The 20,192-nt window shown below is 48.8% G+C and overlaps 34 non-coding genes and 5 pseudogenes across 34 annotated transcripts; all 39 read left to right on the top strand.

Annotated features, from left to right (window-relative positions):
• The first annotated feature begins 4 nt into the window (after positions 1-4).
• On the top strand, positions 5-123 carry LOC140352719 (5S ribosomal RNA). Its single transcript, XR_011925627.1, has one exon. It is a non-coding gene; the product is annotated as a 5S ribosomal RNA (ribosomal RNA).
• A 165-nt stretch (positions 124-288) lies between these two features.
• LOC140352708 (5S ribosomal RNA) lies at positions 289-407 on the top strand. The gene has a single exon (XR_011925616.1). It is a non-coding gene; the product is annotated as a 5S ribosomal RNA (ribosomal RNA).
• Positions 408-567: 160 nt separating this feature from the next.
• Positions 568-686, top strand: LOC140352593 (5S ribosomal RNA). The gene has a single exon (XR_011925505.1). It is a non-coding gene; the product is annotated as a 5S ribosomal RNA (ribosomal RNA).
• Positions 687-846: 160 nt separating this feature from the next.
• LOC140353000 (5S ribosomal RNA) lies at positions 847-965 on the top strand. The gene has a single exon (XR_011925851.1). It is a non-coding gene; the product is annotated as a 5S ribosomal RNA (ribosomal RNA).
• A 165-nt stretch (positions 966-1,130) lies between these two features.
• Positions 1,131-1,249, top strand: LOC140352696 (5S ribosomal RNA). The gene has a single exon (XR_011925605.1). It is a non-coding gene; the product is annotated as a 5S ribosomal RNA (ribosomal RNA).
• A 160-nt stretch (positions 1,250-1,409) lies between these two features.
• LOC140352986 (5S ribosomal RNA) lies at positions 1,410-1,528 on the top strand. Its single transcript, XR_011925849.1, has one exon. It is a non-coding gene; the product is annotated as a 5S ribosomal RNA (ribosomal RNA).
• A 160-nt stretch (positions 1,529-1,688) lies between these two features.
• On the top strand, positions 1,689-1,807 carry LOC140352975 (5S ribosomal RNA). The gene has a single exon (XR_011925848.1). It is a non-coding gene; the product is annotated as a 5S ribosomal RNA (ribosomal RNA).
• Positions 1,808-1,976: 169 nt separating this feature from the next.
• On the top strand, positions 1,977-2,095 carry LOC140352581 (5S ribosomal RNA). The gene has a single exon (XR_011925494.1). It is a non-coding gene; the product is annotated as a 5S ribosomal RNA (ribosomal RNA).
• Positions 2,096-8,283: 6,188 nt separating this feature from the next.
• LOC140352685 (5S ribosomal RNA) lies at positions 8,284-8,402 on the top strand. Its single transcript, XR_011925594.1, has one exon. It is a non-coding gene; the product is annotated as a 5S ribosomal RNA (ribosomal RNA).
• A 160-nt stretch (positions 8,403-8,562) lies between these two features.
• Positions 8,563-8,681, top strand: LOC140352963 (5S ribosomal RNA). Its single transcript, XR_011925847.1, has one exon. It is a non-coding gene; the product is annotated as a 5S ribosomal RNA (ribosomal RNA).
• A 159-nt stretch (positions 8,682-8,840) lies between these two features.
• LOC140352954 (5S ribosomal RNA) lies at positions 8,841-8,959 on the top strand (annotated as a pseudogene).
• A 157-nt stretch (positions 8,960-9,116) lies between these two features.
• On the top strand, positions 9,117-9,235 carry LOC140352515 (5S ribosomal RNA). Its single transcript, XR_011925451.1, has one exon. It is a non-coding gene; the product is annotated as a 5S ribosomal RNA (ribosomal RNA).
• Positions 9,236-9,396: 161 nt separating this feature from the next.
• LOC140352536 (5S ribosomal RNA) lies at positions 9,397-9,505 on the top strand (annotated as a pseudogene).
• A 166-nt stretch (positions 9,506-9,671) lies between these two features.
• LOC140352673 (5S ribosomal RNA) lies at positions 9,672-9,790 on the top strand. Its single transcript, XR_011925583.1, has one exon. It is a non-coding gene; the product is annotated as a 5S ribosomal RNA (ribosomal RNA).
• Positions 9,791-9,950: 160 nt separating this feature from the next.
• Positions 9,951-10,069, top strand: LOC140352662 (5S ribosomal RNA). The gene has a single exon (XR_011925572.1). It is a non-coding gene; the product is annotated as a 5S ribosomal RNA (ribosomal RNA).
• A 169-nt stretch (positions 10,070-10,238) lies between these two features.
• Positions 10,239-10,357, top strand: LOC140352569 (5S ribosomal RNA). The gene has a single exon (XR_011925483.1). It is a non-coding gene; the product is annotated as a 5S ribosomal RNA (ribosomal RNA).
• Positions 10,358-10,517: 160 nt separating this feature from the next.
• On the top strand, positions 10,518-10,636 carry LOC140352951 (5S ribosomal RNA). Its single transcript, XR_011925846.1, has one exon. It is a non-coding gene; the product is annotated as a 5S ribosomal RNA (ribosomal RNA).
• Positions 10,637-10,801: 165 nt separating this feature from the next.
• On the top strand, positions 10,802-10,920 carry LOC140352860 (5S ribosomal RNA). Its single transcript, XR_011925763.1, has one exon. It is a non-coding gene; the product is annotated as a 5S ribosomal RNA (ribosomal RNA).
• A 165-nt stretch (positions 10,921-11,085) lies between these two features.
• LOC140352558 (5S ribosomal RNA) lies at positions 11,086-11,204 on the top strand. The gene has a single exon (XR_011925472.1). It is a non-coding gene; the product is annotated as a 5S ribosomal RNA (ribosomal RNA).
• Positions 11,205-11,369: 165 nt separating this feature from the next.
• Positions 11,370-11,488, top strand: LOC140352546 (5S ribosomal RNA). Its single transcript, XR_011925460.1, has one exon. It is a non-coding gene; the product is annotated as a 5S ribosomal RNA (ribosomal RNA).
• Positions 11,489-11,649: 161 nt separating this feature from the next.
• Positions 11,650-11,768, top strand: LOC140352939 (5S ribosomal RNA). Its single transcript, XR_011925838.1, has one exon. It is a non-coding gene; the product is annotated as a 5S ribosomal RNA (ribosomal RNA).
• A 165-nt stretch (positions 11,769-11,933) lies between these two features.
• On the top strand, positions 11,934-12,052 carry LOC140352898 (5S ribosomal RNA). Its single transcript, XR_011925799.1, has one exon. It is a non-coding gene; the product is annotated as a 5S ribosomal RNA (ribosomal RNA).
• Positions 12,053-12,212: 160 nt separating this feature from the next.
• Positions 12,213-12,331, top strand: LOC140352928 (5S ribosomal RNA). Its single transcript, XR_011925827.1, has one exon. It is a non-coding gene; the product is annotated as a 5S ribosomal RNA (ribosomal RNA).
• Positions 12,332-12,496: 165 nt separating this feature from the next.
• On the top strand, positions 12,497-12,615 carry LOC140352650 (5S ribosomal RNA). The gene has a single exon (XR_011925561.1). It is a non-coding gene; the product is annotated as a 5S ribosomal RNA (ribosomal RNA).
• A 160-nt stretch (positions 12,616-12,775) lies between these two features.
• On the top strand, positions 12,776-12,894 carry LOC140352927 (5S ribosomal RNA). The gene has a single exon (XR_011925826.1). It is a non-coding gene; the product is annotated as a 5S ribosomal RNA (ribosomal RNA).
• Positions 12,895-13,051: 157 nt separating this feature from the next.
• On the top strand, positions 13,052-13,170 carry LOC140352503 (5S ribosomal RNA). The gene has a single exon (XR_011925450.1). It is a non-coding gene; the product is annotated as a 5S ribosomal RNA (ribosomal RNA).
• A 156-nt stretch (positions 13,171-13,326) lies between these two features.
• On the top strand, positions 13,327-13,445 carry LOC140352953 (5S ribosomal RNA; annotated as a pseudogene).
• Positions 13,446-13,596: 151 nt separating this feature from the next.
• On the top strand, positions 13,597-13,715 carry LOC140352490 (5S ribosomal RNA). The gene has a single exon (XR_011925448.1). It is a non-coding gene; the product is annotated as a 5S ribosomal RNA (ribosomal RNA).
• Positions 13,716-13,872: 157 nt separating this feature from the next.
• Positions 13,873-13,991, top strand: LOC140352948 (5S ribosomal RNA; annotated as a pseudogene).
• A 155-nt stretch (positions 13,992-14,146) lies between these two features.
• On the top strand, positions 14,147-14,265 carry LOC140352899 (5S ribosomal RNA). Its single transcript, XR_011925800.1, has one exon. It is a non-coding gene; the product is annotated as a 5S ribosomal RNA (ribosomal RNA).
• A 155-nt stretch (positions 14,266-14,420) lies between these two features.
• Positions 14,421-14,539, top strand: LOC140352479 (5S ribosomal RNA). Its single transcript, XR_011925447.1, has one exon. It is a non-coding gene; the product is annotated as a 5S ribosomal RNA (ribosomal RNA).
• Positions 14,540-14,690: 151 nt separating this feature from the next.
• On the top strand, positions 14,691-14,809 carry LOC140352865 (5S ribosomal RNA). Its single transcript, XR_011925768.1, has one exon. It is a non-coding gene; the product is annotated as a 5S ribosomal RNA (ribosomal RNA).
• Positions 14,810-14,961: 152 nt separating this feature from the next.
• On the top strand, positions 14,962-15,080 carry LOC140352467 (5S ribosomal RNA). Its single transcript, XR_011925446.1, has one exon. It is a non-coding gene; the product is annotated as a 5S ribosomal RNA (ribosomal RNA).
• Positions 15,081-15,236: 156 nt separating this feature from the next.
• On the top strand, positions 15,237-15,355 carry LOC140352952 (5S ribosomal RNA; annotated as a pseudogene).
• Positions 15,356-15,506: 151 nt separating this feature from the next.
• On the top strand, positions 15,507-15,625 carry LOC140352455 (5S ribosomal RNA). The gene has a single exon (XR_011925445.1). It is a non-coding gene; the product is annotated as a 5S ribosomal RNA (ribosomal RNA).
• A 151-nt stretch (positions 15,626-15,776) lies between these two features.
• LOC140352775 (5S ribosomal RNA) lies at positions 15,777-15,895 on the top strand. Its single transcript, XR_011925681.1, has one exon. It is a non-coding gene; the product is annotated as a 5S ribosomal RNA (ribosomal RNA).
• A 151-nt stretch (positions 15,896-16,046) lies between these two features.
• Positions 16,047-16,165, top strand: LOC140352864 (5S ribosomal RNA). Its single transcript, XR_011925767.1, has one exon. It is a non-coding gene; the product is annotated as a 5S ribosomal RNA (ribosomal RNA).
• Positions 16,166-16,322: 157 nt separating this feature from the next.
• Positions 16,323-16,441, top strand: LOC140352444 (5S ribosomal RNA). The gene has a single exon (XR_011925444.1). It is a non-coding gene; the product is annotated as a 5S ribosomal RNA (ribosomal RNA).
• A 157-nt stretch (positions 16,442-16,598) lies between these two features.
• Positions 16,599-16,717, top strand: LOC140353046 (5S ribosomal RNA). Its single transcript, XR_011925855.1, has one exon. It is a non-coding gene; the product is annotated as a 5S ribosomal RNA (ribosomal RNA).
• The last annotated feature ends 3,475 nt before the right edge of the window (positions 16,718-20,192 follow it).

Here is a 20,192-nt window from a genome sequence, read left to right as displayed (position 1 = left end):
TTTCGCTCACGGCCATACCACCCTGGACCCGCCCGATCTCGTCTGATCTCGGAAGCCAAGCAGGGTTGGGCCTGTTTAGTACTTGGATGGGAGACCGCCTGGGAATACCAGGTGCTGTGAGCATTTTCACACTTTTTCACCTGTCAAAAAAAAAAAAAAAAAAAAAAGAAGTTTTTCATTGAGATATCCCAATTTTGACCGAGCAAGTGGCGTGAAGGTACTCTTCACGAAAAGACAGTGTTTGATGCAAAAAAAGCCATTTATACGAGTTTTGACCTGGAACATTTCGCTCACGGCCATACCACCCTGGACCCGCCCGATCTCGTCTGATCTCGGAAGCCAAGCAGGGTTGGGCCTGTTTAGTACTTGGATGGGAGACCGCCTGGGAATACCAGGTGCTGTGAGCATTTTCACACTTTTTCACCTGTCAAAAAAAAAAAAAAAAAGAAGTTTTTCATTGAGATATCCCAATTTTGACCGAGCAAGTGGCGTGAAGGTACTCTTCACGAAAAGACAGTGTTTGATGCAAAAAAAGCCATTTATACGAGTTTTGACCTGGAACATTTCGCTCACGGCCATACCACCCTGGACCCGCCCGATCTCGTCTGATCTCGGAAGCCAAGCAGGGTTGGGCCTGTTTAGTACTTGGATGGGAGACCGCCTGGGAATACCAGGTGCTGTGAGCTTTTTCACACTTTTTCACCTGTCAAAAAAAAAAAAAAAAAGAAGTTTTTCATTGAGATATCCCAATTTTGACCGAGCAAGTGGCGTGAAGGTACTCTTCACGAAAAGACAGTGTTTGATGCAAAAAAAGCCATTTATACGAGTTTTGACATGGAACATTTCGCTCACGGCCATACCACCCTGGACCCGCCCGATCTCTTCTGATCTCGGAAGCCAAGCAGGGTTGGGCCTGTTTAGTACTTGGATGGGAGACCGCCTGGGAATACCAGGTGCTGTGAGCAATTTCACACTTTTTCACCTGTCAAAAAAAAAAAAAAAAATAAAAGAAGTTTTTCATTGAGATATCCCAATTTTGACCGAGCAAGTGGCGTGAAGGTACTCTTCACGAAAAGACAGTGTTTGATGCAAAAAAAGCCATTTATACGAGTTTTGACCTGGAACATTTCGCTCACGGCCATACCACCCTGGACCCGCCCGATCTCGTCTGATCTCGGAAGCCAAGCAGGGTTGGGCCTGTTTAGTACTTGGATGGGAGACCGCCTGGGAATACCAGGTGCTGTGAGCATTTTCACACTTTTTCACCTGTCAAAAAAAAAAAAAAAAAGAAGTTTTTCATTGAGATATCCCAATTTTGACCGAGCAAGTGGCGTGAAGGTACTCTTCACGAAAAGACAGTGTTTGATGCAAAAAAAGCCATTTATACGAGTTTTGACATGGAACATTTCGCTCACGGCCATACCACCCTGGACCCGCCCGATCTCTTCTGATCTCGGAAGCCAAGCAGGGTTGGGCCTGTTTAGTACTTGGATGGGAGACCGCCTGGGAATACCAGGTGCTGTGAGCATTTTCACACTTTTTCACCTGTCAAAAAAAAAAAAAAAAAGAAGTTTTTCATTGAGATATCCCAATTTTGACCGAGCAAGTGGCGTGAAGGTACTCTTCACGAAAAGACAGTGTTTGATGCAAAAAAAGCCATTTATACGAGTTTTGACATGGAACATTTCGCTCACGGCCATACCACCCTGGACCCGCCCGATCTCTTCTGATCTCGGAAGCCAAGCAGGGTTGGGCCTGTTTAGTACTTGGATGGGAGACCGCCTGGGAATACCAGGTGCTGTGAGCATTTTCACACTTTTTCACCTGTCAAAAAAAAAAAAAAAAAAAAAAAAAAGAAGTTTTTCATTGAGATATCCCAATTTTGACCGAGCAAGTGGCGTGAAGGTACTCTTCACGAAAAGACAGTGTTTGATGCAAAAAAAGCCATTTATACGAGTTTTGACCTGGAACATTTCGCTCACGGCCATACCACCCTGGACCCGCCCGATCTCGTCTGATCTCGGAAGCCAAGCAGGGTTGGGCCTGTTTAGTACTTGGATGGGAGACCGCCTGGGAATACCAGGTGCTGTGAGCTTTTTCACACTTTTTCACCTGTCAAAAAAAAAAAAAAAAAGAAGTTTTTCATTGAGATATCCCAATTTTGACCGAGCAAGTGGCGTGAAGGTACTCTTCACGAAAAGACAGTGTTTGATATAAAAAAGGCCGTTTTGACCTGGAACATTTCGCTCACGGCCATACCACCCTGGACCCGCCCCTTTGCAATCAGTGCAGGTGCGTGCAATTTGTGGTGTGCTGCATGGTCTGGAGCTGGAGGTTTGGGAGTTTTTTTTTGAGTTTTTAATCGTTATTTTGGTCATTTTCATTTACTTTTTTCAGTTCTTTTGTTTGTTCCCCTCCCAGTAAACTTACTGGGAGGTGGATTTTTTGTTTTTTGTGAGCATGGCTCAAAGGACGGACAACACGGCATCGGACACTGGAATGGACACGACAAAGGCAAGACAAAGTTTGAAAGAATCTGTAAATAATAGAAAGAACGAAGAAAGAAGAATGAAATTTATGAAAGAACTCACTGTGGTGTTGGAGTTGACGGAGGGAGCACAAATCACGCCACTTGCATTCTTAAAAGCGACACAGGAGGTGTGCGGCTCCATAGTAGCGTGCAGACTCATCTCGAAGGACAAATATGAAGTAACCGTCAGTACCACCAAAGCGAAGGAGCGGCTCCTGGACGGGTACTGCATTGGAGGAGTCAGGGTTCACGCCCGTGACATCTCGGTGGATGAGCTGGTCGTGTCCTTCATGGGGCTGCCGGCTTATATCGAGGACGAGGAGATCCTGGCCAAGCTCTACGCCTGGGGGGTCTCTGCGGTCTCCGAGGTGAGGAGGAGAATGTGGCCGGGGACGAACGTGGCGGACGGCACCAGGTTTGTACGGGTAAGGTTCACGGACACGGTGCAGTCCTTACCGTATTCTGTCAGGTTTGACACCGCGGGGGGCCCCGAGTACTTCAGGGTAATACACGACAGGCAGGTGCGGGTGTGTAGGGGGTGTCTCCAGCCTGGCCATATTCTGAGGGAGTGCCCTGACTTTCTGTGCCGCAACTGCGGGAGCCAGGGGCATTACGCGCGCGAGTGCGTCGCGCAGCGGGCCCCGAAGTGCAGAGAGTGCCGCATGTTCCGCCACTTATGTCCGTGTGGTGCGGGTGACAGAGAGGAGGACAGAGGGGAGGACAGAGGGGAGGACAGGGAGGACGCCATTGGAGGAGAGAGCAGTGACGTGGCCCAGAACGTGCCCGCAACTGCTCTCTCCGAAGTAGAGGAGTTTTTGGAGGAGGAGGCTGTGGAGGAGTCAGGGGAGCCAGAGGTGTCTGGCTCCTCTTGCTCCTCTGACTCCTCAGACGAGGAGGCGTCCGTCGCACTGGAGATGGTGCTCGGCTCAGCGCTGGCGTCTGGGAAGGTGGGAGCAGGACAAACTGCTCCTCCTGACCAGAGGGAGGGGACTCGTGAGGGTCCAACTCCTAAGCCCGTGGAGGAAGAGGCTGAACCCGGGAGGAGGATGGGTGCGGGACAGGCCCCGCATCTTACCTCCAAAGGGGGGGACATCACCACAGGGCTGGGTGATGATCCCAAGCTCCAGTCGGACGGTGGTAAGAGGGGACAGGTGGAGAAGAAGGATAAGAAAGGGGCAAGACGCAGGAAGCAGGTGGCAGGAGACGGAGAGGGCGCTGCTGCTGAGAGCGGCTCTGCCTCCTCCGTTCCAACCACCTCAAAAGCGCCAGCAGAAAGCTCCATCAACCCACCATCCTCCACACGCAGCTCTGCCCCACGAGGTGAGCTCGAGACTGTTTTTAATGATGACTTCATGGATTTCTCCACCCGTGAAGTCAGAAAAAGAGTGTGGCAGTCGGATGCGACGGGCGCCAAAAAGAAGTCTAAATAAAAGATGGGTTACATCCTCCAAAGTCTCCTCTTAATGGCGTTCTCCTTGTCCTCTTGGAACGCAGGCGGCCTGCGGAGCCCAGTGCGGATGCAGAGCGCGTTACACTTTTCCAAGTGGGACGTGCTCTGCATCCAAGAAACGCACTGGGATGTCAGCCACGCGCAACAAGTGCGGAGCATGGGAGTAGGCTCTGTATTTTGGGCCCTGGGCACGGCGTGCTCGCGCGGTGTGGCCACGGTGGTGAGGCCTGGTGTTTTAGGCCAACCCACCCTGGTACACGCCGACCCAGAGGGCTCCTTCCTGGTCCTGGACTTCACGGACACAGTGAAGTTCAGACTAATTAACATCTACGCCCCGAACGATGATGGTCTGAGGAGGCAATTCTTCAAAAAAATATTTCGCTTTGCGAACGACAATACAATCATAATCGGTGACTTTAATACAACACTTTGCAAGACAGACATCGGCATTAACAACTCTTTTAAAAACAGCACTGCCAGGACAGCCCTGTTGGAAGAAGCCGCCAGCAGGAACCTGACGGAGGTGTGGCGGTTCGTCCACCCCTTCCTGAAGGATTTCTCCAGGCGGCAGGTCGTCCAGGGCGTCCTGAAGCAGTCCCGCATTGACCTCTGTTTTGCCTCCTCAGACCTGGCACAGAGAGTCAGTGGTGCTTCCTACAAGTGGTCAGGCTTGAGTGATCACTCCACTTTAGATATTTATTTTGGGTTAGTTTCATCACCGAGGAATGGAGGACTGTGGGTCCTAAACAGCTCCATCCTCGGTGATGAAACTTTTTGTAGGAAAATGGACTTTTTGTTTGATGTATTTGACATGGAGCTGGAGCTGATCGACAGCGTGGTCGATTGGTGGCCGACGGCAAAAACACGCATTAAAAAGCTCTGTGTCAATTACAGCAAACACAAGGCGTGGCTGTCGACCAGGAGGGAGACCGCTCTCCGCCAGCGCCTGCAGGTCCTGGACCAGGGCGCAGCTTCCACCACTGGCCCTGTGGATCCAGAGTACCTGGTGGTGCGCGCTGAGCTGGAGCAGCTGGAGGTAAGTAGGTGTCAGGGTGCAATTTTGAGGGCAAAAGCCAGACACACAGTCGAAGGAGAACGCTCGACAGCGTTCTTCTTCGGCTGTGAGAAGGTTACACAGGGAAAGATGCACATAGATAAGTTGATAGATAAGACAGGTAAGATTGTTTCCGAGGTAAGTGAGGTTTTAGAGACAGCGCAGGATTTCTATAGTAGGCTTTTTAGTTCAGACGGAGTGGCAGAGCAGGCTTTAGACCAGGCTGTAGGTGCTCTGGAGCGCACACTGAGCAGGGAGGATAGGGAGCTGTGCGACGCGCCTCTGTCTCTCATGGAGATAGAGGCTGCAGTCAAGAGTTTAAATACAGGGAAAAGCCCCGGAGAGGACGGACTAACCTGTGAGTTTTTCAAGCGTTTCGCTTCCAGGTTAGCTCCGATCCTACTCCTATTATATCAGGATTTTGAGAGTGAGAGTAGAGTTGGCGATGGTTTTGCGATGAGTGTCGTCACTCTGCTTTTTAAGAAGGGCGACAGGAGCAGCCTCGCCAACTACAGGCCCATTAGCCTTTTGAACGTAGACTATAAAATTTTAGCAAAGGTATTAGCAGGTAGGTTAAAGCGTGTGATTGGATCCGTCATACACCCCTCGCAGGCCTACAGCGTCCCCGGGAGGGACATCTCAGACACAGTTTTGTCTCTGAGATATCTCCTTCGGCAGATGCACGCGACCGGTGGTATTCACGTTAGTGTAGACTTTAACAAGGCGTTCGACAGAGTTGAGCATTCGTTCCTCTGGACTGTATTAGGTAAGTTAGGTTTCGGCGAACGGTTTGTTAATTGGCTACAGCTCATCTATTCCTTTGCGGTCAGTAAGGTCAAAGTCAACGGGTTTCTAACTGACTCTTTCCCCTTAAAAAGATCAGTCAGGCAGGGCTGTCCCCTCTCGTCGCTCCTCTACAGCATCGCCGCTGAGCCTTTGGCGGCCATGTTGAGGGCGGACGCGGCGGTGAGGGGACTGACCACGCCTGCGGGTAGGGAAGTCAAAATTTTTCAGTACGCAGATGACACGAATCTGATCCTCCGAGACGTGGAGAGCCTGAACGCCTCTCTCCACGTGCTCAATGTTTACGGCCTCGCTTCAGGGGCCAAAATCAATTTCGATAAAACCACGGTTAAATTTTGCGGCAGCGTCACGCCTGTTCCTCTCCCTGTCCAGCTCCGGGAGGCGGGGGACTCCTACAAGGTCCTCGGCGTCCCCCTGGGCAGAGACGAGGAGGCGTGTCGTACTGCACTTTGGTCGCCTTTGTGCGAGAAAATTACAGCGCGCTTGAATTTTTGGAGACGTCGTAATCTGACATTAAAAGGTAAAGTCTTAGTTGTAAATTCTTTGTGCATGTCCATGTTGAACCATGCACTCTCCGTGTACGGCCTGCCGGGGGTCTATGCTAACAAATTAAGGTTAGTGATAAACCACTTTTTGTGGAATCGTGAGAGGGGCTTTATTGCACATAAGGTTATGATAGGTGAGTACGATCAGGGAGGTTTAAAGTTAGCAGATTTAGAGTTAAGGAAGAAGGCCTTCAGGCTGAAAACAATTCGGAAATTTCTAGACGTTGAGGTAGATGCTCCATGGAAGGATTATATAGGTGAGTTTGTTAATAGTCTAGGTAAGTTTGGTGTTTATAATTTGTGTTTGTTGCCCCCTGTTTCGGTCCTGGAGGGCCTCCCCCCCTTCGAGAGGGAACTCTTGGAGGCGTGGAGGACTTTCAGGCCCCTGACTGTGGCGGTTCCAGACAGCGGTGAGGGTCTCGCGCACATGCCCCTCCGTCATAACCCTGACTTGCTCTCCGCTCCCCCCGGGAAGCGCGAGTGCATGATCAGTGGGGCGATGGAGGAGGCTGGGCTGGAATATGTAGGTAAGGTATTTGACGTGAAAGGTAATTTTAGTGTAGATTACATAGGGAAGTGTTTTAGGTTAGCAGGTAAAGTGTTTAGGAGAAAGTATATTAGTGGTATGGTAAGTATTTTTAACAGGAATCTGGTCAGGCATTGGGGAAGCACTTTGGGCCAAATGGGGAGCACGACAGGTAAGTTGAATTTTAATGTATTTGTTAGCACGGGGAGGTTTAGGATTTTCACAGACCTACCCACCCGCATCCTGTATCAGTTGTTGTTGCCGGGAGTGCTCGGGCGTCCCGCCTCGGAACACAAATGGTCATTAACATTCCCCGCACGCACCATCGCAACCATCTGGGCCAACATCTTTAATTGGTACACCCCACATAACGTAGGTCATTTTGACTTCAGATTTAGACACAGGATCGTCTTTACATCCGCAGCACTGCACGCATTTCTTCCCGACAGCTACGCTGCGGACTGCCCCGTGTGCCACGGACCCCCCGAGACCCTGGAGCACATGCTGTACACCTGCCCGGCCGTCCGCCCGTTCTGGTCCCGACTGCAGGACCTCCTCGCTCGGAGGCTGTCCTGGAGGCTCCCACCGCCGGCGGCCCTAGGAGGGGACGACCAGGAGCCCTGGCTCCTCCTCTTTGGTCCCGGACAGAGTCGCTCTGGAGCCAACACCCATCTCGCCCGACTAACCCTCTCCATAGCCCGGTACACATTATATCTCAACAGGAACATCCATCTCCGTGACAATAAAACAGCAGCACCCTGGCCCATCTTCAAAGGACTCTTGGCCGCACACCTCCGACACCTCCACATGGCAGCAGAGCACCGGTTCATCACCCACCTCGTCCCCCACAACACCCTGATCCACCTCACACCCTCTGGAAACCTGGACATCCTCTTCTGACCCCGGCATCACCCCCCATCACTGAAGAATGTTTGGAGAATGATTGTGTGTTTGATTTTCTGTAATTTTTTTTTGTCTCGTCTCCCCTTGCCCTTGTGTATCCTATTCCCTTGCCCTTGTGTGTCATGTATGTCTGTACATTCATGTAAATATATGTAAATACTTGTTTTAAGATGTTTTTGATAATAAAAGATAAAAAAAAAAAAAAAAAGACCCGCCCGATCTCTTCTGATCTCGGAAGCCAAGCAGGGTTGGGCCTGTTTAGTACTTGGATGGGAGACCGCCTGGGAATACCAGGTGCTGTGAGCAATTTCACACTTTTTCACCTGTCAAAAAAAAAAAAAAAAATAAAAGAAGTTTTTCATTGAGATATCCCAATTTTGACCGAGCAAGTGGCGTGAAGGTACTCTTCACGAAAAGACAGTGTTTGATGCAAAAAAAGCCATTTATACGAGTTTTGACCTGGAACATTTCGCTCACGGCCATACCACCCTGGACCCGCCCGATCTCGTCTGATCTCGGAAGCCAAGCAGGGTTGGGCCTGTTTAGTACTTGGATGGGAGACCGCCTGGGAATACCAGGTGCTGTGAGCATTTTCACACTTTTTCACCTGTCAAAAAAAAAAAAAAAAAGAAGTTTTTCATTGAGATATCCCAATTTTGACCGAGCAAGTGGCGTGAAGGTACTCTTCACGAAAAGACAGTGTTTGATGCAAAAAAAGCCATTTATACGAGTTTTGACATGGAACATTTCGCTCACGGCCATACCACCCTGGACCCGCCCGATCTCTTCTGATCTCGGAAGCCAAGCAGGGTTGGGCCTGTTTAGTACTTGGATGGGAGACCGCCTGGGAATACCAGGTGCTGTGAGCATTTTCACACTTTTTCACCTGTCAAAAAAAAAAAAAAAAAAAAAAAAAAGAAGTTTTTCATTGAGATATCCCAATTTTGACCGAGCAAGTGGCGTGAAGGTACTCTTCACGAAAAGACAGTGTTTGATATAAAAAAGGCCGTTTTGACCTGGAACATTTCGCTCATGGCCATACCACCCTGGACCAGCCCCATCTCGTCTGATCTCGGAAGCCAAGCAGGGTTGGGCCTGGTTGGTACTTGGATGGGAGACCGCCTGGGAATACCAGGTGCTGTGAGCATTTTCACACTTTTTCACCTGTCAAAAAAAAAAAAAAAAAAAAAAAAGAACTTTTTCATTGAGATATCCCAATTTTGACCTAGCAAGTGGCGTGAAGGTACTCTTCACAAAAAGACAGTGTTTGATATAAAAAAGGCCGTTTTGACCTGGAACATTTCGCTCACGGCCATACCACCCTGGACCAGCCCGATCTCGTCTGATCTCGGAAGCCAAGCAGGGTTGGGCCTGGTTAGTACTTGGATGGGAGACCGCCTGGGAATACCAGGTGCTGTGAGCATTTTCACACTTTTTCACCTGTCAAAAAAAAAAAAAAAAAAGAAGTTTTTCATTGAGATATCCCAATTTTGACCGAGCAAGTGGCGTGAAGGTACTCTTCACGAAAAGACAGTGTTTGATGCAAAAAAAGCCATTTATACGAGTTTTGACCTGGAACATTTCGCTCACGGCCATACCACCCTGGACCAGCCTGATCTCGGAAGCCAAGCAGGGTTGGGCCTGGTTAGTACTTGGATGGGAGACCGCCTGGGAATACCAGGTGCTGTGAGCATTTTCACACTTTTTCACCTGTCAAAAAAAAAAAAAAAAAAAAAAAGAAGTTTTTCATTGAGATATCCCAATTTTGACCGAGCAAGTGGCGTGAAGGTACTCTTCACGAAAAGACAGTGTTTGATGCAAAAAAAGCCATTTATACGAGTTTTGACCTGGAACATTTCGCTCACGGCCATACCACCCTGGACCCGCCCGATCTCGTCTGATCTCGGAAGCCAAGCAGGGTTGGGCCTGTTTAGTACTTGGATGGGAGACCGCCTGGGAATACCAGGTGCTGTGAGCATTTTCACACTTTTTCACCTGTCAAAAAAAAAAAAAAAAAGAAGTTTTTCATTGAGATATCCCAATTTTGACCGAGCAAGTGGCGTGAAGGTACTCTTCACGAAAAGACAGTGTTTGATGCAAAAAAAGCCATTTATACGAGTTTTGACATGGAACATTTCGCTCACGGCCATACCACCCTGGACCCGCCCGATCTCGTCTGATCTCGGAAGCCAAGCAGGGTTGGGCCTGTTTAGTACTTGGATGGGAGACCGCCTGGGAATACCAGGTGCTGTGAGCATTTTCACACTTTTTCACCTGTCAAAAAAAAAAAAAAAAAAAAAAAAAAGAAGTTTTTCATTGAGATATCCCAATTTTGACCGAGCAAGTGGCGTGAAGGTACTCTTCACGAAAAGACAGTGTTTGATGCAAAAAAAGCCATTTATACGAGTTTTGACCTGGAACATTTCGCTCACGGCCATACCACCCTGGACCCGCCCGATCTCGTCTGATCTCGGAAGCCAAGCAGGGTTGGGCCTGTTTAGTACTTGGATGGGAGACCGCCTGGGAATACCAGGTGCTGTGAGCTTTTTCACACTTTTTCACCTGTCAAAAAAAAAAAAAAAAAGAAGTTTTTCATTGAGATATCCCAATTTTGACCGAGCAAGTGGCGTGAAGGTACTCTTCACGAAAAGACAGTGTTTGATGCAAAAAAAGCCATTTATACGAGTTTTGACATGGAACATTTCGCTCACGGCCATACCACCCTGGACCCGCCCGATCTCTTCTGATCTCGGAAGCCAAGCAGGGTTGGGCCTGTTTAGTACTTGGATGGGAGACCGCCTGGGAATACCAGGTGCTGTGAGCATTTTCACACTTTTTCACCTGTCAAAAAAAAAAAAATAAATAAAAGAAGTTTTTCATTGAGATATCCCAATTTTGACCGAGCAAGTGGCGTGAAGGTACTCTTCACGAAAAGACAGTGTTTGATGCAAAAAAAGCCATTTATACGAGTTTTGACCTGGAACATTTCGCTCACGGCCATACCACCCAGGACCCGCCCGATCTCGTCTGATCTCGGAAGCCAAGCAGGGTTGGGCCTGTTTAGTACTTGGATGGGAGACCGCCTGGGAATACCAGGTGCTGTGAGCATTTTCACACTTTTTCACCTGTCAAAAAAAAAAAAAAAAAAAAAAAGAAGTTTTTCAATGAGATATCCCAATTTTGACCGAGCAAGTGGCGTGAAGGTACTCTTCACGAAAAACAGTGTTTGATGCAAAAAAAGCCATTTATACGAGTTTTGACCTGGAACATTTCGCTCACGGCCATACCACCCTGGACCCGCCCGATCTCGTCTGATCTCGGAAGCCAAGCAGGGTTGGGCCTGTTTAGTACTTGGATGGGAGACCGCCTGGGAATACCAGGTGCTGTGAGCTTTTTCACACTTTTTCACCTGTCAAAAAAAATAAAAAAAATAAAAGAAGTTTTTCATTGAGATATCCCAATTTTGACCGAGCAAGTGGCGTGAAGGTACTCTTCACGAAAAGACAGTGTTTGATGCAAAAAAAGCCATTTATACGAGTTTTGACCTGGAACATTTCGCTCACGGCCATACCACCCTGGACCCGCCCGATCTCGTCTGATCTCGGAAGCCAAGCAGGGTTGGGCCTGTTTAGTACTTGGATGGGAGACCGCCTGGGAATACCAGGTGCTGTGAGCTTTTTCACACTTTTTCACCTGTCAAAAAAAAAAAAAAAAAAGAAGTTTTTCATTGAGATATCCCAATTTTGACCGAGCAAGTGGCGTGAAGGTACTCTTCACGAAAAGACAGTGTTTGATGCAAAAAAAGCCATTTATACGAGTTTTGACATGGAACATTTCGCTCACGGCCATACCACCCTGGACCCGCCCGATCTCTTCTGATCTCGGAAGCCAAGCAGGGTTGGGCCTGTTTAGTACTTGGATGGGAGACCGCCTGGGAATACCAGGTGCTGTGAGCATTTTCACACTTTTTCACCTGTCAAAAAAAAAAAAAAAAATAAAAGAAGTTTTTCATTGAGATATCCCAATTTTGACCGAGCAAGTGGCGTGAAGGTACTCTTCACGAAAAGACAGTGTTTGATGCAAAAAAAGCCATTTATACGAGTTTTGACCTGGAACATTTCGCTCACGGCCATACCACCCTGGACCCGCCCGATCTCGTCTGATCTCGGAAGCCAAGCAGGGTTGGGCCTGTTTAGTACTTGGATGGGAGACCGCCTGGGATTACCAGGTGCTGTGAGCATTTTCACACTTTTTCACCTGTCAAAAAAAAAAAAAAAAAGAAGTTTTTCATTGAGATATCCCAATTTTGACCGAGCAAGTGGCGTGAAGGTACTCTTCACGAAAAGACAGTGTTTGATGCAAAAAAAGCCATTTATACGAGTTTTGACATGGAACATTTCGCTCACGGCCATACCACCCTGGACCCGCCCGATCTCTTCTGATCTCGGAAGCCAAGCAGGGTTGGGCCTGTTTAGTACTTGGATGGGAGACCGCCTGGGAATACCAGGTGCTGTGAGCATTTTCACACTTTTTCACCTGTCAAAAAAAAAAAAATAAATAAAAGAAGTTTTTCATTGAGATATCCCAATTTTGACCGAGCAAGTGGCGTGAAGGTACTCTTCACGAAAAGACAGTGTTTGATGCAAAAAAAGCCATTTATACGAGTTTTGACCTGGAACATTTCGCTCACGGCCATACCACCCTGGACCCGCCCGATCTCGTCTGATCTCGGAAGCCAAGCAGGGTTGGGCCTGTTTAGTACTTGGATGGGAGACCGCCTGGGAATACCAGGTGCTGTGAGCATTTTCACACTTTTTCACCTGTCAAAAAAAAAAAAAAAAAGAAGTTTTTCAATGAGATATCCCAATTTTGACCGAGCAAGTGGCGTGAAGGTACTCTTCACGAAAAGACAGTGTTTGATGCAAAAAAAGCCATTTATACGAGTTTTGACCTGGAACATTTCGCTCACGGCCATACCACCCTGGACCAGCCCCATCTCGTCTGATCTCGGAAGCCAAGCAGGGTTGGGCCTGGTTGGTACTTGGATGGGAGACCGCCTGGGAATACCAGGTGCTGTGAGCATTTTCACACTTTTTCACCTGTCAAAAAAAAAAAAAAAAAAAAAAAAGAAGTTTTTCATTGAGATATCCCAATTTTGACCTAGCAAGTGGCGTGAAGGTACTCTTCACAAAAAGACAGTGTTTGATATAAAAAAGGCCGTTTTGACCTGGAACATTTCGCTCACGGCCATACCACCCTGGACCAGCCCGATCTCGTCTGATCTCGGAAGCCAAGCAGGGTTGGGCCTGGTTAGTACTTGGATGGGAGACCGCCTGGGAATACCAGGTGCTGTGAGCATTTTCACACTTTTTCACCTGTCAAAAAAAAAAAAAAAAAAAAAAAGAAGTTTTTCATTGCGATATCCCACTTTTGACCGAGCAAGTGGCGTGAAGGTACTCTTCACGAAAAGACAGTGTTTGATATAAAAAAGGCCGTTTTGACCTGGAACATTTCGCTCATGGCCATACCACCCTGGACCAGCCCCATCTCGTCTGATCTCGGAAGCCAAGCAGGGTTGGGCCTGGTTGGTACTTGGATGGGAGACCGCCTGGGAATACCAGGTGCTGTGAGCATTTTCACACTTTTTCACCTGTCAAAAAAAAAAAAAAAAAAGAAGTTTTTCATTGAGATATCCCAATTTTGACCGAGCAAGTGTCGTGAAGGTACTCTTCACGAAAAGACAGTGTTTGATATAAAAAAGGCCGTTTTGACCTGGAACATTTCGCTCACGGCCATACCACCCTGGACCAGCCCGATCTCGTCTGATCTCGGAAGCCAAGCAGGGTTGGGCCTGGTTAGTACTTGGATGGGAGACCGCCTGGGAATACCAGGTGCTGTGAGCATTTTCACACTTTTTCACCTGTCAAAAAAAAAAAAAAAAAAAAAAAAGAAGTTTTTCATTGCGATATCCCACTTTTGACCGAGCAAGTGGCGTGAAGGTACTCTTCACGAAAAGACAGTGTTTGATATAAAAAAGGCCGTTTTGACCTGGAACATTTCGCTCATGGCCATACCACCCTGGACCAGCCCCATCTCGTCTGATCTCGGAAGCCAAGCAGGGTTGGGCCTGTTTAGTACTTGGATGGGAGACCGCCTGGGAATACCAGGTGCTGTGAGCATTTTCACACTTTTTCACCTGTCAAAAAAAAAAAAAAAAATAAAAGAAGTTTTTCATTGAGATATCCCAATTTTGACCGAGCAAGTGGCGTGAAGGTACTCTTCACGAAAAGACAGTGTTTGATATAAAAAAGGCCGTTTTGACCTGGAACATTTCGCTCACGGCCATACCACCCTGGACCAGCCCGATCTCTTCTGATCTCGGAAGCCAAGCAGGGTTGGGCCTGTTTAGTACTTGGATGGGAGACCGCCTGGGAATACCAGGTGCTGTGAGCATTTTCACACTTTTTCACCTGTCAAAAAAAAAAAAAAAAATAAAAGAAGTTTTTCATTGAGATATCCCAATTTTGACCGAGCAAGTGGCGTGAAGGTACTCTTCACGAAAAGACAGTGTTTGATATAAAAAAGGCCGTTTTGACCTGGAACATTTCGCTCACGGCCATACCACCCTGGACCAGCCCGATCTCGTCTGATCTCGGAAGCCAAGCAGGGTTGGGCCTGGTTAGTACTTGGATGGGAGACCGCCTGGGAATACCAGGTGCTGTGAGCATTTTCACACTTTTTCACCTGTCAAAAAAAAAAAAAAAAAAGAAGTTTTTCATTGAGATATCCCAATTTTGACCGAGCAAGTGGCGTGAAGGTACTCTTCACGAAAAGACAGTGTTTGATATAAAAAAGGCCGTTTTGACCTGGAACATTTCGCTCACGGCCATACCACCCTGGACCAGCCCGATCTCGTCTGATCTCGGAAGCCAAGCAGGGTTGGGCCTGGTTGGTACTTGGATGGGAGACCGCCTGGGAATACCAGGTGCTGTGAGCATTTTCACACTTTTTCACCTGTCAAAAAAAAAAAAAAAAAAAGAAGTTTTTCATTGAGATATCCCAATTTTGACCGAGCAAGTGTCGTGAAGGTACTCTTCACGAAAAGACAGTGTTTGATATAAAAAAGGCCGTTTTGACCTGGAACATTTCGCTCACGGCCATACCACCCTGGACCAGCCCGATCTCGTCTGATCTCGGAAGCCAAGCAGGGTTGGGCCTGGTTAGTACTTGGATGGGAGACCGCCTGGGAATACCAGGTGCTGTGAGCATTTTCACACTTTTTCACCTGTCAAAAAAAAAAAAAAAAAAAAAAAGAAGTTTTTCATTGAGATATCCCACTTTTGACCGAGCAAGTGGCGTGAAGGTACTCTTCACGAAAAGACAGTGTTTGATATAAAAAAGGCCGTTTTGACCTGGAACATTTCGCTCATGGCCATACCACCCTGGACCAGCCCCATCTCGTCTGATCTCGGAAGCCAAGCAGGGTTGGGCCTGGTTGGTACTTGGATGGGAGACCGCCTGGGAATACCAGGTGCTGTGAGCATTTTCACACTTTTTCACCTGTCAAAAAAAAAAAAAAAAAAGAAGTTTTTCATTGAGATATCCCAATTTTGACCGAGCAAGTGGCGTGAAGGTACTCTTCACGAAAAGACAGTGTTTGATATAAAAAAGGCCGTTTTGACCTGGAACATTTCGCTCACGGCCATACCACCCTGGACCAGCCCGATCTCGTCTGATCTCGGAAGCCAAGCAGGGTTGGGCCTGGTTAGTACTTGGATGGGAGACCGCCTGGGAATACCAGGTGCTGTGAGCATTTTCACACTTTTTCACCTGTCAAAAAAAAAAAAAAAAAAGAAGTTTTTCATTGAGATATCCCAATTTTGACCGAGCAAGTGGCGTGAAGGTACTCTTCACGAAAAGACAGTGTTTGATATAAAAAAGGCCGTTTTGACCTGGAACATTTCGCTCACGGCCATACCACCCTGGACCAGCCCGATCTCGTCTGATCTCGGAAGCCAAGCAGGGTTGGGCCTGGTTAGTACTTGGATGGGCGACCGCCTGGGAATACCAGGTGCTGTGAGCATTTTCACACTTTTTCACCTGTCAAAAAAAAAAAAAAAAAAGAAGTTTTTCATTGAGATATCCCAATTTTGACCGAGCAAGTGGCGTGAAGGTACTCTTCACGAAAAGACAGTGTTTGATATAAAAAAGGCCGTTTTGACCTGGAACATTTCGCTCACGGCCATACCACCCTGGACCAGCCCGATCTCGTCTGATCTCGGAAGCCAAGCAGGGTTGGGCCTGGTTGGTACTTGGATGGGAGACCGCCTGGGAATACCAGGTGCTGTGAGCATTTTCACACTTTTTCACCTGTCAAAAAAAAAAAAAAAAAAAAAAAAGAAGTTTTTCATTGAGATATCCCACTTTTGACCGAGCAAGTGGCGTGAAGGTACTCTTCACGAAAAGACAGTGTTTGATATAAAAAAGGCCGTTTTGACCTGGAAGTTTTCGCTCACGGCCATACCACCCTGGACCAGCCCGATCTCGTCTGATCTCGGAAGCCAAGCAGGGTTGGGCCTGGTTAGTACTTGGATGGGAGACCGCCTGGGAATACCAGGTGCTGTGAGCATTTTCACACTTTTTCACCTGTCAAAAAAAAGAAAAAAAAAAAAGAAGAAGTTTTTCATTGAGATATCCCAATTTTGACCGAGCAAGTGGCGTGAAGGTACTCTTCACGAAAAGACAGTGTTTGATATAAAAAAGGCCGTTTTGACCTGGAACATTTCGCTCACGGCCATACCACCCTGGACCAGCCCGATCTCGTCTGATCTCGGAAGCCAAGCAGGGTTGGGCCTGGTTAGTACTTGGATGGGAGACCGCCTGGGAATACCAGGTGCTGTGAGCATTTTCACACTTTTTCACCTGTCAAAAAAAAAAAAAAAAAAGAAGTTTTTCATTGAGATATCCCAATTTTGACCGAGCAAGTGGCGTGAAGGTACTCTTCACGAAAAGACAGTGTTTGATATAAAAAAGGCCGTTTTGACCTGGAACATTTCGCTCACGGCCATACCACCCTGGACCAGCCCCTTTGCAATCAGTGCAGGTGCGTGCAATTTGTGGTGTGCTGCATGGTCTGGAGCTGGAGGTTTGGGAGTTTTTTTTGAGTTTTTAATCGTTATTTTGGTCATTTTCATTTACTTTTTTCAGTTCTTTTGTTTGTTCCCCTCCCAGTAAACTTACTGGGAGGTGGATTTTTTGTTTTTTGTGAGCATGGCTCAAAGGACGGACAACACGGCATCGGACACTGGAATGGACACGACAAAGGCAAGACAAAGTTTGAAAGAATCTGTAAATAATAGAAAGAACGAAGAAAGAAGAATGAAATTTATGAAAGAACTCACTGTGGTGTTGGAGTTGACGGAGGGAGCACAAATCACGCCACTTGCATTCTTAAAAGCGACACAGGAGGTGTGCGGCTCCATAGTAGCGTGCAGACTCATCTCGAAGGACAAATATGAAGTAACCGTCAGTACCACCAAAGCGAAGGAGCGGCTCCTGGACGGGTACTGCATTGGAGGAGTCAGGGTTCACGCCCGTGACATCTCGGTGGATGAGCTGGTCGTGTCCTTCATGGGGCTGCCGGCTTATATCGAGGACGAGGAGATCCTGGCCAAGCTCTACGCCTGGGGGGTCTCTGCGGTCTCCGAGGTGAGGAGGAGAATGTGGCCGGGGACGAACGTGGCGGACGGCACCAGGTTTGTACGGGTAAGGTTCACGGACACGGTGCAGTCCTTACCGTATTCTGTCAGGTTTGACACCGCGGGGGGCCCCGAGTACTTCAGGGTAATACACGACAGGCAGGTGCGGGTGTGTAGGGGGTGTCTCCAGCCTGGCCATATTCTGAGGGAGTGCCCTGACTTTCTGTGCCGCAACTGCGGGAGCCAGGGGCATTACGCGCGCGAGTGCGTCGCGCAGCGGGCCCCGAAGTGCAGAGAGTGCCGCATGTTCCGCCACTTATGTCCGTGTGGTGCGGGTGACAGAGAGGAGGACAGAGAGGAGGACAGAGAGGAGGACAGAGAGGAGGACAGAGGGGAGGACAGGGAGGACGGCATTGGAGGAGAGAGCAGTGACGTGGCCCAGAACGTGCCCGCAACTGCTCTCTCCGAAGTGGAGGAGTTTTTGGAGGAGGAGGCTGTGGAGGAGTCAGGGGAGCCAGAGGTGTCTGGCTCCTCTTGCTCCTCTGACTCCTCAGACGAGGAGGCGCCCGTCGCACTGGAGATGGTGCTCGGCTCAGCGCTGGCGTCTGGGAAGGTGGGAGCAGGACAAACTGCTCCTCCTGACCAGAGGGAGGGGACTCGTGAGGGTCCAACTCCTAAGCCCGTGGAGGAAGAGGCTGAACCCGGGAGGAGGATGGGTGCGGGACAGGCCCCGCATCTTACCTCCAAAGGGGGGGACATCACCACAGGGCTGGGTGATGATCCCAAGCTCCAGTCGGACGGTGGTAAGAGGGGACAGGTGGAGAAGAAGGATAAGAAAGGGGCAAGACGCAGGAAGCAGGTGGCAGGAGACGGAGAGGGCGCTGCTGCTGAGAGCGGCTCTGCCTCCTCCGTTCCAACCACCTCAAAAGCGCCAGCAGAAAGCTCCATCAACCCACCATCCTCCACACGCAGCTCTGCCCCACGAGGTGAGCTCGAGACTGTTTTTAATGATGACTTCATGGATTTCTCCACCCGTGAAGTCAGAAAAAGAGTGTGGCAGTCGGATGCGACGGGCGCCAAAAAGAAGTCTAAATAAAAGATGGGTTACATCCTCCAAAGTCTCCTCTTAATGGCGTTCTCCTTGTCCTCTTGGAACGCAGGCGGCCTGCGGAGCCCAGTGCGGATGCAGAGCGCGTTACACTTTTCCAAGTGGGACGTGCTCTGCATCCAAGAAACGCACTGGGATGTCAGCCACGCGCAACAAGTGCGGAGCATGGGAGTAGGCTCTGTATTTTGGGCCCTGGGCACGGCGTGCTCGCGCGGTGTGGCCACGGTGGTGAGGCCTGGTGTCTTAGGCCAACCCACCCTGGTACACGCCGACCCAGGGGGCTCCTTCCTGGTCCTGGACTTCACGGACACAGTGAAGTTCAGACTAATTAACATCTACGCCCCGAACGATGATGGTCTGAGGAGGCAATTCTTCAAAAAAATATTTCGCTTTGCGAACGACAATACAATCATAATCGGTGACTTTAATACAACACTTTGCAAGACAGACATCGGCATTAACAACTCTTTTAAAAACAGCACTGCCAGGACAGCCCTGTTGGAAGAAGCCGCTAGCAGGAACCTGACGGAGGTGTGGCGGTTCGTCCACCCCTTCCTGAAGGATTTCTCCAGGCGGCAGGTCGTCCAGGGCGTCCTGAAGCAGTCCCGCATTGACCTCTGTTTTGCCTCCTCAGACCTGGCACAGAGAGTCAGTGGTGCTTCCTACAAGTGGTCAGGCTTGAGTGATCACTCCACTTTAGATATTTATTTTGGGTTAGTTTCATCACCGAGGAATGGAGGACTGTGGGTCCTAAACAGCTCCATCCTCGGTGATGAAACTTTTTGTAGGAAAATGGACTTTTTGTTTGATGTATTTGACATGGAGCTGGAGCTGATCGATAGCGTGGTCGATTGGTGGCCGACGGCAAAAACACGCATTAAAAAGCTCTGTGTCAATTACAGCAAACACAAGGCGTGGCTGTCGACCAGGAGGGAGACCGCTCTCCGCCAGCGCCTGCAGGTCCTGGACCAGGGCGCAGCTTCCACCACTGGCCCTGTGGATCCAGAGTACCTGGTGGTGCGCGCTGAGCTGGAGCAGCTGGAGGTAAGTAGGTGTCAGGGTGCAATTTTGAGGGCAAAAGCCAGACACACAGTCGAAGGAGAACGCTCGACAGCGTTCTTCTTCGGCTGTGAGAAGGCTACACAGGGAAAGATGCACATAGATAAGTTGATAGATAAGACAGGTAAGATTGTTTCCGAGGTAAGTGAGGTTTTAGAGACAGCGCAGGATTTCTATAGTAGGCTTTTTAGTTCAGACGGAGTGGCAGAGCAGGCTTTAGACCAGGCTGTAGGTGCTCTGGAGCGCACACTGAGCAGGGAGGATAGGGAGCTGTGCGACGCGCCTCTGTCTCTCATGGAGATAGAGGCTGCAGTCAAGAGTTTAAATACAGGGAAAAGCCCCGGAGAGGACGGACTAACCTGTGAGTTTTTCAAGCGTTTCGCTTCCAGGTTAGCTCCGATCCTACTCCTATTATATCAGGATTTTGAGAGTGAGAGTAGAGTTGGCGATGGTTTTGCGATGAGTGTCGTCACTCTGCTTTTTAAGAAGGGCGACAGGAGCAGCCTCGCCAACTA

Source organism: Eucyclogobius newberryi, unplaced genomic scaffold, assembly GCF_026437365.1.
Source record: "Eucyclogobius newberryi isolate DKJ021-1_F unplaced genomic scaffold, fEucNew1.0.hap1 SCAF_86, whole genome shotgun sequence".
In the NCBI taxonomy this organism is placed as follows: Eukaryota; Metazoa; Chordata; class Actinopteri; order Gobiiformes; family Gobiidae; genus Eucyclogobius; species Eucyclogobius newberryi.
The sequence above is the reverse complement of the archived record's forward strand: the minus strand, read 5'-3'. Positions and strand labels throughout refer to the sequence as shown.